Source organism: Liolophura sinensis, chromosome 7, assembly GCF_032854445.1.
Source record: "Liolophura sinensis isolate JHLJ2023 chromosome 7, CUHK_Ljap_v2, whole genome shotgun sequence".
NCBI classification, from domain to species: Eukaryota; Metazoa; Mollusca; class Polyplacophora; order Chitonida; family Chitonidae; genus Liolophura; species Liolophura sinensis.
In genome coordinates this window covers 3231243-3245739 of record NC_088301.1, presented here as the reverse complement: position 1 = coordinate 3245739, position 14497 = coordinate 3231243, and positions in this window count along the sequence as shown.

The window sequence follows — 14497 nt, the reverse complement described above, 5'->3', positions numbered from 1 at the left end:
CTTCTCTTTTAAGATTGTTTAAATCTCAAGATTGGACTCCATAAAGAAGGACTGACTCTATCAAATAAATGGATTTTGATGTAAATATTTTTATTTATTTATTTATTTATTTTTTTTTTTGGCATATGAGGGCTTTTTGAAGACGGTACTGGCATTATAGTTCAACCGATATTTCAGCGGGATGATGAGGCACACATGTAATTCCTGAGGAGAGCACCAATTAAATACATCTAGTACAGCATGAACAGCACCAATTTAATACATGTTACACATAACAGTTTTTATATCTGGTAGGGTATGAGGTGCACCACTTTAATACATCTTGTAGGGTATGAGGTGCACCACTTTAATACATCTTGTAGGGTATGAGGTGTACCACTTTAACACATCTTGTAGAGTATGGGCTGCACCTCTTTTATATATCTTGTATGGTATGAAAAGCGTTAATTAACAAATCTATTATGAACAGCGCCAATTTGATATATCTTGTACAGTATGGACAGTGCCAATTTAATACATCTAGTATAGTATGACCAACCTCAATTTAAAGTAACATGGTTGCTTCAAAATTTTGATTTTTAAACCAATTCTGAGTGTGACGTCTTAACGAAGTTAAAAGTTCGTTCATACCCTAAATCACTCATGTTGAAATAAAAAATATTCATTGAGTATATAGCCTGTACGAGCCCGGAGAATTCAACACAAAGAGACAGGCCATTATGCCTCATTAATGTTCAACCGGATGGGCCCGAATGCGCATATGCGCAGCGTTCGGAAAGCTCCCTATGATACCGACTTTCGATTCAGTCGACGAGCTCGGATAATTTCGAATATGGATACACATAGACACACGCAGATTACAGCAGCATAAACAACAATGAGAAAAGGTTAAGAATAATCTTCTCATTAAACCTAGAGTCAGAAACGTGTGTCTGTTAGAAGTTTAACACCTCCTACCCACAACAACAACGACATTTGCACCCACCTATCAAGCAATAGTTTTGTGACATCTTCGTGCCTGGTAAGGCCCTTTTCTTTCTTCAGTGCACTCCATCGTTCAAACTGACCATGAATTACAACTCTAGACTTGCTTGTCAGCCTGTCGGGCTATTTTCTTACGCCTTGTTTTGGCCGAACCTGTCACGAGCGAGCCGTAAGTCCTTCTTTTACGCGAGTAATGGTCTATGTTTCTTTACATATGAAGTTTACCGAGTGCTGTGCGCATGCTCCATTTCCGCTGAATTGACAGCGCCTCATTTAAATATTCTGCCAGAATTTTCAGTTTTTTGAACATTCACTTAACGTATAATGCTGGGATTAACGAAAAGTCTGTGACTTTTATGTCACATGTCATTCTGTAATAATGCAAAAATACCTAATATCTGGGCGACCATGTCAATTAAGCGCCAATTTAATACATCTTGTACAGTATGAACGGCGCCAGTTAAAACATCTTGTACAGTATGACCAGGGCCAACTGAATACATCTTGTACAGTATGACCAGGGCCAATATAAAGGACAATACAGCACCTATCTAAAACAATTTTTCATTCGAAAATATAATACTCAAGCTTTCTAAAAGTATCATACTTATTTTCATTTTTTAAATGATATTTCACCCAATAACATGTAGAACAAAATGACAATACTGCACAAATGGCTGGTGTGAGTCGAGGCAGACATCTTGAAAATTGTACCCAATTAAACATGTTGCTATCAGATTGTGCGGCCCAAGCTGTGACGTAGCCTTCACCCATTCACTCCATGAAGGGACATACAATAACACAGAGCTACTGCATAAGACATCATTTTGTGATCGTTTACAACGATTTAGCTACGTACAGCCGAAAGGCCATTTCACAAAGTGCTGTGAGGCAGGTCTGTATCATTTACGGACCCCAAAAGACGTAAAATCAGTTGATTTACAAGCCGTGTAATGACGGTATCACGAATTATGTCAGACAGTAGCATACAATCTCCGCCCAAACCGCATGTGTCTGATGAAATGCAGGGCACACGTCTATAGTCTGTTGGTAATGTCAAATGGGTGAAGAGTTCAAGTGCACTACAATACATTAACAAGCAGTTTGTAATGTTATATAGATGTCACGTTAAAGGTTCAGAAATGTATTGTATGTCTATAGTACAAAGGTGGGGAATATGGAGGTGCGCCAGAGTAGCCTACATCAACAGTGTCTAGTGTTACAGTGGCGAAGTGTAGAAGAGTACTTGTCTGGTATATCTGTAGTGTCACAGTGGTGAATTTCTATGTTCAGAAGAATACACTTATCCTTTGTCTGTGGTGTTACATAGGGAAATTTTATGTTTAGATATATCCACGTATGGTTTGCCACAGTACAAGAGTGTAGCCTACAGGTGTGGTTTGCCATGTTACAAGAGAGTACACGTATGGTTTGCCATGTGACAAGAGAGTACACGTATGGTTTGCCATGTTAAAAGAGAGTACACGTATGGTTTGCCATGTAACAAGAAAGAGATTACACCTATGGTTTGTTTGTAGCATTACAGGGTTGAAGTTATATGTTGAGAAGAGTATTCGTATGGTTTGTCTCGTGTGTTAGAACTTTGATGTTGTGTGTTGAGAAGAGTACACGTATTAATAATCTGTAATGTTACAAGGGTGAATGTGTAAGAGCTAAAGAATGACCGAGGTGGTTGATGTACTAGCACGAGGTAAACAATCAAGAGTTTCTCACCAATGCAGTCGCCTTGATTTCAAGACCTTATCACACTGGCTTTCTCTCCGTTCAGAAACCTGAATAAATAAATAAATAAATAAATAAATAAATAAATAAATAAATAAATAAATAAATAAATAAGAGCAAACGTATGATTTCTTTCTAATGTTTCTCAGAGTATATGCACGGGTTCCCTCTGGTTTTACAGGGAGTACACGTGTGGTTTGTCTGTAGTGTTACGAAGGGGAAATCGTATCTTTAGGAAACTTCACGTATGGTTTGTCTCTAGTGTTTAAAGGGGTGAAAATGTAAGAGCAGAAGAGCACACGTGTGGTTTGTCTGCAGTGTTACAGGAGTGAATGTGTAAGAGCAGAAGAGCACACTAACGCTGTAAGTGCAGAAGAGCACACGTTGGTTTGTCTGTAGTGTTACTGGGGTGAAGATGTAAGAGCAGAATAACACACGTGTGGTTTGTCTGTAGTGTTACAGGGGTGAAGATGTAAGAGCAGAAGAGTACACGTGTGGTTTGTCTGTAGAGTTACAGGGGTGAAGATGTAAGAGCAGAAGAGTACACGTGTGGTTTGTTCTGTAGAGTTACAGGGGTGACGCTGTAAGAGCAGGAGAGTACACGTATGGTTTGTCTGTAGTGTCACAGGGGTGACGCTGTAAGAGCAGAAGAGGACACGTGTGGTTTGTCTGTAGTGTTACAGGGGTGACGCTGTAAGTGCAGAAGAGCACACGTGTGGTTTGTTTGTAGTGTTACTGGCGTGAAGATGTAAGAGCACAATAACACACGTGTGGTTTGTCTGTATTGTTACAGGGGTGAAGATGTAAGAGCAGAAGAGCACACATGTGGTTTGTTCTGTGTAGGCCTAATGTCACACGAATACGCTAATGTGTTATAATGTGTTGTTTCTACAAGCTAACGGTAGTACAATGTAGGTAGAGAAAAGAACATCCCTAAACTTAAAACAGACCAAATTCACTGTTCCGCAAAAGAGAAAGAGCACAGAATTTGCGAATGAAACACAAACGAGACTTAATGCTAGCTTTCCAGATGACTCATGGCTTAACCCATAATTTAAATTAAGACTACAGGTTGCCACCACAAAAGAAGTACTTCCATTAGTTAAGCCGTATTAAATAGCGCAGCATTACGTAAAACCACATCGGCCAAGTCTCGAAACTGTCTGACACTTTGGAAACTTGCCAACGCTGTTGATGTAGCCTTGTCTTCATGTGGAATCCAGCTTTCTGAGTTGAAATGAGGTAGAGAGGATTTGCTAGAGTTGTATGCCAGGGATACTACGCAAACATGCAGACTCACGGAAACTACCCTTCCTAACCGCCATCATAAACAACCTTCCCTCTATTCAACATTCCCTCTATCCACTAAAATGCCGAGGAAATCTGGAGTTTAGCATCACTGCACTAAGTCTTGATAGTACATACATCTGTCACAGAACCCAAACCATATGATCATTACTCCTACAACACGGAGGCATTATTCTTTACCTATTTCCTTGGAAGACGATGATCCATGATCCGTGGTGGCTGAGATCTGACAAATAAAACAGGAATAATTATATAACTTTTTGAAGCATTCCGCACTGATCACCCAACAGGTGAAAAGCAAACAACTATCTATAGTTCGGGTTAGCGTAAATAAATAGAGAGAGCTGAACATGACAATGACCTGTACGGCAAACACAGCAGTGATGACAAAACCTAAAGCAGAGATTGAGATCATTTTCTCTAGATGAGGGCGGATCTCCAGCTTCATGTGTTGATAAAGTCACGTTTGAGCATGCGTCTGAACCGACCGACCTCTGTCAGATTGTAACGTCGGTGTAGCTGTCTCCCTTAATATTCGAATGAATGAATAAATGACTGTTGCTTAAAGCTACTTCGACAGTATTGTAGCCATATATTATCGACTTTTCTAACCCCGAGTATGTGGATCGTTATTAGCAACAGAATCTCACTTCTCTTTCATGGCCATAATCTGCACCAGAAATGACGTAGTAGAACGTGTACACACCTTATCGACAAGTTTTGTTTGCTTACGTCAGCATGAAGGGGAAGGAAAACCGACTACATGACATAGACAACATCATGGCTGTCAAACTGACTTAGTTCGCACAATGTTTTTGGATATGGATGAGGACGAATGCTCGTACTGTGGGAAGAAATTTGAGTTACAAGGGAAGCGTTCGATAAGCCCAACAAGTGGAAGGAGGACTACAGTGCAGCTGAAATCGTTGAACATACTTTTATGCTTCCAGTTACTCCAGGACGACAGTCCATGTCATGCACGCGCTGTGGGCAGGCTATTAGGTTAACGGATGTTTAAACCGAGCAGCTTCACAAGGTTGAAGAAAAGTTTCTTAAAAAAGCAGGAAACCCCGGGGCCTACGTAGCAAACAGTTGCCTTAACGCCATGTAAATGAAAGTCGCTACCAAAAGCCAATGTAGTTTCGACCAAGCTTCATGGCGTTTTGTCAACACCCCAGAAGAAAACCCAATAGCCATATGATCAAAAGGTAAGTTTATTTACTGTGGTAAAACTTCTTTCTTACAGGAAGTAGGTTGACCTTTTGGTCATGCTGACGTAAGCGAATGGGACTTGTCGAGAATGTGTGTACTAGGTCACTGCTGGCGCGAGCACTGCTGGCGATATAAGAGAAGTGAGTGTCAAGTTTAAGATTCTGTGGGCTGTAGCGATCGACATACTCGCTGTCAGACACTGTTTGAGGCGTGTGTCCAAAGACAGATCATGTATGTGATGAACATCTTTTAAATCTGGTTGGCCTGTATTAAAGTTTTTATTACAATTTGGGACCACTTTTTCGTATTTTTCGTCCTTACATAATAACATCATAAATAAGGATGTGATGCTTGTCTAATAAATTTATTTGAATGCAAGCTGTTGTTCAAATACAAGCATATGCATTTAATCTGAATTGTGATAACATTTATGAATATCTCAAAAATATAAATATGATCAAAATCCAGGTTGAACGGATTTGTTAGTTGAAAAGACCGAATTCTAAAATGCATTTATTTAACATGTGTTACCTTCTCATTATAATATTATTACAGACTATATATACCAAAAGTTGGTCCCAAATACCCACCATACAAAAATTATATCCAAGTGTCTTTTTCTTTTCAAAGAAAAATAAAAAAAAATATTGAAGACGACATGTACAATTCTTTCATGTGATCTTTATGTAATTTTTAGGTTTTCTGAGTGGGTTCTGATGCCATTGACCGAAATGTTTATTTATATGATTTATTTGATTGGTGTTTGACGCCGTACTCAAGAATATTTCCCGTGTTCGAGAGGAAGCCGGCATAAGTTGGACTTGAGCTCACAGCAACCGCGTTGGAGGGAGGCTTCTGAGTCATTGCGCCGCGCGTGCTAACATCCTCGGCCACAGAGCCCCCCAGTCAACCCCCCCACAACCCCACCCCCCATCTCAACGTGAAATATATCTTGTCCTTGGCGTCAGGTATTCGTATTACAACCCATTCCCGTTGGATGAATGAAATATTCTTTACAACAACGTCAAATACTGTAACTGAGAAAGGAACTGAAATGCGAGATTCGCTCTGATTTACGGATAGGGCAGGCTATTCATTTATGACACGTTTGTTGACTCATTATCCTTTGCTCTTACAAACTTTTGCTTTCTTGAGAAAAGACTTGACCAATCATGTTTTAACCTAAAAGGACACGAAAGCCAGTGCTTTCACCGTTGGGTTATTTTACGTCGCAACAACAAACGCAGGGTAAACCATAAGTTACATGTGAGTTTATGTTCAAGTGTGCGTTGGCACCGTCTTAGTAACGTTAAATGCATTTGTTTACTCTCGCGTATCTCACTTTTCCCGCTATCACTCACGAGAGTTTCACTTGCGGTTTCTCCTACTCGCTGACACAGCGCACTGTCTAGTATCGTTTGGTGCCTGACATATGCCCATCACTGATGCACCAGCACATGATCTGGTTCGATTAGTGTCATGTGTGGTGTCAGATTGACACCCACCAATAATACGCCAGCGCACGGTCTAGTTTCGCCTAGTGTCATGCTTCATTTCTGCTTGATGCCCGCCACTGATACGACAGAACACGTATTACGCCCTACTTGAGAATACTTCACTTACTCCACGGCGGCCAGCTACATGGTTGGAGGAAACCGAGCAGTGTCAAGAGGAATCAGTGTTGCAGAAGAAAAAATGTTCAATGAAAATGTAATTTTACAGAAATAAAGATGCATGTGGAGAAAAACGTGATAAGCCTGTTATGTTACAGCAGTAAAGATGCATATTCAGAAAAAACGATTTGCCTGTTTGTTACAGAGGAAAAGATGTACGTGCAGAAAAACACGATCTGACTTTTACCTTACAGAATTGAGGATGTATGTGCAAAAAAAAAAACAAACAAACGATTTACCAGTTATATTACAGAAGTAAAACACGGCCTGTATGTCATGTTACCGAATAAATAGTGTCTGTGCAGAAAAAAATCGATCTGCCTTTTAAGTTACAGAAATAAAGATGTATGTGCAAAAACTCGGTCTGCCTTTTATTTTACATTAGTAAAAATGTCTGCTCAGAAAAACACGATCTGCCTGTTATGTTACAGAAGTAAAGATGTATGTACAGAAAACATGGTCAGTCTGTTATGTTATAGCAGTAAAGATGATTATGAAAGAAAAAAACACGATTTGCCTGTTATGTTATAGAACAAGGAATGTATGAGCGGAAAAAAACACGATCTGTCTGTTATGTTACAGAATTAAGGAGGTACATGCAGAAAAACACGGTCTGCCTGTTATGTTACAGCAGTAAAGATGTATGTACAGAAAACACAATCAGTCTGATATGTTACAGAGCTAGGGATGTATTCGCAGAGAAAACACGCTCTGCATGTTATGTTACAGCAGTAAAGATGTTTCTGCAAAAATAACACGATGTGCCAGTTACGTTACAGCAGTAAAGATGTGTGTGCAGAAAAACACCATGTGAGAGTTACCCTACAGTAGTAAAAATGTATGTGAACAAAAACATGATCTGCCTGTCATGTTACAGAGGTAAAGGTGTATGTACCGAAAACACAGTCTGCCTTTTATGTTACAGAGGTGAAGATATAAAAAACACGATTTTCCCGTTACGTTAGAGCAGTAAAGATATGTGTGTAGAAAAACACGGTCTGCTTTTTTATGTTTCAGAATTTAAGATGTGTGTGCACAAAAATCACGATATGCCTGTTATGTTACAGAGCTGAAGATGTATGAGCAGAAAAACACGGTCTGCCTGGTATGCTACACAATTCAAGATGTATGTGCAGGATAAAACGGTCTTCCTGTGATGTTACAGCAGTAAAGATGTGTGTGCAGAAAACAGTCTGTCTTTTATGTTACAGAGGTGAAGATATATGTACAAGACGGTCTGACTTGTATATTACAGAAGTCAAGATTTGTGTGCAGAAAAAAGCGGTCTCCTGTTATGTTACAGAATTGAAGATGCAAAAGCACGGTCTGCCTGTTATGTTACAGAGGACATGATACTTGTGCAGCAAAAGACGATCTGCCTGTTATGTTACAGCATTCAAGATGTATGTGCAGAAAAACACGGTCTGCCTGTTATGTTTCAGCTGTAAAGATGTATGTGCAGAAAAAGATAAGAATTACCTGTTACGTTAGAGAGATAAAGATGTGTGTGCACAATAAACACGATCTGCCTGTTATGTTACAGATGTAAAGATGTATGTGGGGATGAACACGAGAGTAAAACAAACTCCACGCGAATAGATAGGCTAGTGTTTTTCAGTATTATCGAACTCTGTACACGTATTGTCGTGTAGCCATGTGTCAACAATTGAGATAAAATACATTTTATTTATTTGAGTTGTATTAGACCAAAACAGAAAAACGACGCCAAACATGACAGGGTTGGAGTTTAGAGTAAGGCGATTATCCAGCATGTCACCGGTTATTGAAAAACAGGAAATGATGTACGATAGCGTATTGTAGTGGGCCTAATTTTACCACCTTGTGACCTCATTTATAAACGAATTTTGAGTGGCTTGTCCAGTTTGTGGTAGCTTGAATACATAGAGAAAACACAGGACAGATTTCGGATTTAAAAATCAATGTCTCAATTTTATGGTCCATCCCCCTGCTTCATGTGCGTCCGAAAAATGTTTTCTTCTAGATTTCTGGCCCGATGTCAGTATAATGTGACTGTGTGGGGTGTCATGCGTAAGGCTACGATACTTCAGAAGCGGCAGCACTTTGGCGGCATGGACAAGAAGACACAGTATATGTACACACACCTAATGACTCCTCGTCGTCATGTGACTGAAAAATTATCAAGTATGACGTTAAATCCCAAGCATACATACACACATAGAATCAACTCCTCTCCATAAGTTTCTAATGTCAGTCGAGTTGTCTCCCTTTTTACGCGACGCGTAAACGTTTTTACGGCACGGTGGGTGACTAGACACACAAGAAAATAGAAAGGCTTTTATTACGAACAAAAGTGCTGTAAAACTTTACCAAAGAAAGGTCAACGAACTTTACAAACATGATATCAAAGTGAAACAAGGAAGCTGACCGTTTTCGCTGGTTAAATTTGCGCTAATTTTTGGTTCTGCATAGCAAACTGTCTCAAGTGGCATAGCTGAATGAACTGTGACAAAGACATTCTCCATTAGATTTTTGTATCCTTCCGAAAGATTGATAAATTGTCGGAAACCTTATGATAGTTTCGTCGCCGTGAGCTTTGAAAAGCTGAGAAACGGGGTAGGATTATGTCAATCAAGACAATGTACGTGGACTTCCGAAAATCTGGTAAGTTGGGACAGATTCATTAGTCAGAGAATTGAGTGAAAGCACGTTCCTAAGCAAAGGCGAAAGAAAAAAAAACACGACTGCCATTAAATGACGTAAATGTCTTCGTTTTCATCAATTCCCTCTGTCAACACAGAAAGAACAGTGGTCATTTGCAAGGGTTGTATTTCTCCACATTAAATAATGTGCGGGTCATAATGCGACAACCCGGCCTCGTGTAAACCTATCACTAACTCCATGTACTGCTAGATTTTAGCGCAGGTGTTAGCCATGGCACCAATTTTTCTTTGGATATTATCAACGAAAATGGCTGAACGATGACATCGGTGCTATGCAAGATTCCGTATACGAGCCCCTTTGTGCTCATGCTCAGGCTCACATTACAGCACGAGCGGGATTGATTTGCATAGGTGTTTTGCGCCCCAACGGGGCGATGCACACCAGAAAAGGCGTATTGAGGACCAGAGCCAGTATTAACCAGGCGTTTTGCAATGATGCTGAATCGTTTCAGATTAGCTAGTGTGAGAGCCAGCCTATTACATGTTATGTCTAGGCTAAGCTGAAATTTGGGTAAGGCAAATTTCTTCAAATCCAGGAAACCTTGTCTCCATTGTCAGCCAATCAGCTTCAATTTTGTGCCCTTTATAGATTTAAGTCAAAACTTCAAACACCGCTACACCTAAAAGCTCTGAATTTAAGAAGTATAAAACGTGTATACTGATTCTTACAGCAAATGTACCAACCACAATTCCTAATTCACAATCTTTGCAGAACAACGGTCAAAGTCACACGTTTCGTAATTGTCAATAAATAACTCGATATACACTATACCTGAACCTGTCGATCCTGTTTGTCATTAACTTACCAAACGTCGGAGATCAATCTCATGCAGGTACCGTGCTTGTCTTCATCAGTAGTATTAACCATCGTTGTAAATGTAAAAAAATCCTTGAGTAAGGTGTTAAACACCAACCAAATTAATGGACATGATTGACAGGAAAATGCAATTAAATGGCTTTTTCTAATTCATAATATTAACGTCCTTAAGCTTAATGCCGACAGGAAGATGTCACTAGCTCGGATGACAAAAAACATTTCTCTCGTTTATCTATATAATGTTATGGCAGTATGGCTCCAGAGTTCGATCTTATGAAATTCTATGTTAAAAATGCGGAGACAGTAGGCATTGTTGCTGGGTGATCTTTGTTTTAACGATCCAGTAAATTACAAGCAAATTACTACCCAGCAAGCCACATATCGATTTGTACAACTTGTGACGAGATCTAGTGATTTTACAGAAAGGTGAATATATTATTTCATGCTCATGCTGTGACTAACTTGGTAGTTCATGCAAGGATTCATACAGTAGCTGGTGTAGGCATGGTGCAGGGAATGATGTCTGGTTCAGGACCGTGAACTCATGCTGTTATCGACCCGGTCGTTCATGCAGGAATTCATGCAGTAGCTCGTGTAAACATGGTGGGGGAATGTTGTCTGGTTCAGGACCGTGAGCTCAAGCTGTTATTGACTCGGTAGCTCATGCAGGGATCCTTGCAGTAGCTCGTGTAAACATGGTGGGGGAATGTTGTCTGGTTCAGGACCGTGAGCTCATGTTGTTACTAACTTGGTAGTTCACGTAGGAATTCTTACAGTAACTCGTGTAGACATGGCAGGGGGAATGATATCTGGTGAGCTCATGTTGTTACTAACTTAGTAGTTTATGGAGGGTTTTTGCAATAGCTCGTTTAGACTTGGTAGAGGCAGTGATAGATAGAATTACACTTGGCTGATAGAGTTCATGACTGTGAGCTCATGTTGTTACTAAAGTAACAGTTCAGGTAGGGATTCATCCAGTAGCTCATGTGTGCATGGTAGAGGGAATGGTATCTGGTTCTTGACGGTTCATGTAGGGATTCATGCAGTAGCTGGTGTAGGCATGATAGAGGGAATAATGCCCGGTTCATGACCGTGAGCTCATGCTATTACTAACTTGGTAGTCCATGAGGGAACTCATGCAGTAGCTGGTGTGGGCATGGTACAGGAAATGATGACCGTTTCATGATCGTGAGATCATCCTGTTACTAACTTGGTAGTTCATGCAAGGATTCATGCAGTACCTGTTGTGGACATGATAGAGGGAATGATGCCCGGTTCATAACCTTGAGCTCATGCTGTAACTAACTTGGAAGTTCATGCAAGGATTGATACAGTAGTTGGTGTGGGCATGGTACAGTGAATGATGCCCCCTTCATGACCGTGAGCTCATCCTGTTACTAGCTTGGTAGTTTATGCAGGCATTCATGCAGTAGCTGGTGTAGGAATGGTAGAGGGAATAATGCCCGGTTCATGGTCGTGAGCTAATGCTGTGACTAACTTGGTAGTTCATGCAAGGGTTCATGCAGTAGCTGGTGTGGTCATGGTACAGTGAATGATGCCCCCTTCATGACCGTGAGCTCATGCTGTTATTAACTTCGTAATTCATGCAAGGATTCATGCTATAGATGGTGTGGGCATGGTAGAGGGAATAATACCCGGTTCAGGACCGTGAGCTCATGTTGTTACTAACTTGGTAGTTTATGCAGGGATTCATGCAATAACTAGTGTGAGCATGGTAGAGGAAATAATGTCCGTTTCATGATCGTAAGATCATGTTGTTACTAACTTGGTACCTCTTGCAAGGATTTATGCATTAGCTGGTGTAGGCATGGTAGAGGGAATAATGCCCGGTTCATGATCGTGAGCTCATGTTGTTACTAACTTGGTAGTTCGTGCAGGGATTCATGAGGAAGCTGGTGTAGGCATAGTACAGGGAATGATGCCCCCCTTCATGACCGCGAGCTCATGTTGTTACTAACTTAGTAGTTTATGGAGGGATTTTTGCAATAGCTCGTTTAGACATGGTAGAGGCAGTGATAGATAGAATTACACTTAGCTAATAGAGTTCATGACTGTCAGCTCATGTTGTTACTGAAGTAGCAGTTCATGTAGGGTTTCATCCAGTAGCTCATGTGTACATGGTAGAGAGAATGGTATCTGGTTCATGACCGTGAGCTTATGCTGTCACTAACTTGGTAGCTCATGCAGGGATTCATGCAGTAGCTGGTGTGGGCATGATAGAGGGAATAATGCCCGGTCCATGGTCGTGAGCCAATGCTGTGACTAACTTGGTAGTTCACGCAAGGATTCATGCAGTAGCTGGTGTGGGCATAGTACAGGGAATGATGCCCGGTTCATGACCGTGAGCTCATGTTGTGACTAACTTGGTAGTTTATGGAGGGATTTTTGCAATAGCTCGTTTAGACATGGTAGAGGCAGTGATAGATAGAGTTACACTTAGCTGATAGAGTTCATGACTGTTAGCTCGTGTTGTTACTAAAGTAACAGTTCATGTAGGGATTCATGCAGTAGCTCATGTGTACATGGTAGAGAGAATGGTATCTGGTTCTTGACCGTGAGCTCATGTTGTTCCTAACATAGCTGTTCATGTAGGGATTCACGCGAAAGCTGGTGTAGGCATGGTAGAGGGATTGATGCAAGCTTCATGACCGTGAGCTCATGTTGTTACTAACTTGGTAGTTCATGCAGGCATTTATGCAGTAGCTGGTGTAGGCATGGTAGAGGGAATAATGCACGGTTCATGACCGTGAGCTCATGTTGTGACTAACTTGGTAGTTCATGCAGGCATTCATGCAGTAGCTGGTGTAGGCATGGTAGAGGGAATGATGCCCGGTTCATGACCGTGAGCTCATGTTGTTACTAACTTGGTAGTTCATGCAGGCATTCATGCAGTAGCTGGTGTGGGCATGGTACAGGGAATCCTGCTTGGTTCATGATCGTGAGATCATGCTGTTACTAACTTGGTAGTTCATGTAAGGATTCATGCAGTAGCTGTTGTGGACATGATAGAGGGAATGATGCCAGCTTCATGACCGTGAGCTCATGCTGTTACTAACTTGATAGTTCATGCAAGGATTGATGCAGTAGCTGGTGTGGGCATGGTACAGGGAATCATGCTTGGTTCATGACCGTGAGCTCATGTTGTCTCTAACTTGTTAGTTTTTGGAGGGATTCATGCAGTAGCTGGTGTGGGCAAGGTAGAGGGAATAATGCCTGGTTCATGGTCGAGAGCTCATGCTGTTAATAGGTTGGTAGTTCATGCAAGGATTCATGCATTAGCTGGTGTGGACATGATAGAGGGAATGATGCCCGGTTCATGGTCGTGAGCTCATGCTATTACTAACTTGGTAGTTCATGCAAAGATTTATGCAGTAGCTCGTGTATAGGGGATGCTGTCAGGTTCATGATGCTGGGATGTTGTGATTGACTCGGTAGTTCATTTAAGGATGCTTGCAGTGGCTGGTATGGACATGGTAGGGGGAATGATGTCCGTTTCATGACCATGAGGTCATGTTGTTGTTACTAGTTCATGCGGAGATTTATGCAGCAGCTCGTGTAGAGGAAATCCTGCCTGGTCCATGACCGTGTTACGAACCCCGTGTTCTCTCTCTGATTAGAGTTCCGTATATCTGGAATTAGTAAAGTTCCGTATTTCTGGAATGAGTAGAGCTCCGTTGTTCTGGAATGGGTAGAGTTCATTTGTTCTGGAAAGAGTAGAATTCCGTATTTCTGGAATGAGTAGAGTTTCGTATTTCTAGAATGAGTAGATGTTCCGTATTTCTGGAAAGAATAGAGTTCCGTATATCTGGAATGAGGAGAGTTCCGTTGTTCTGGAATGGGTATAGATCCGTATTTCTGGGAAGATTAGAGTTCCGTACATCTAGAATGAGTAGAGTTCCGTAGTTCTGGAATGAGTAGAATTCCGTTGTTCTGGAATGGGTAGAGTTCAGTTGTTCTGGAACGAGTAGAATTGGGATGTTAGTGAGAAGTAGTAACTCTAACATACGATCCTGGCAACTATTCCGCAAGTCTGTGAG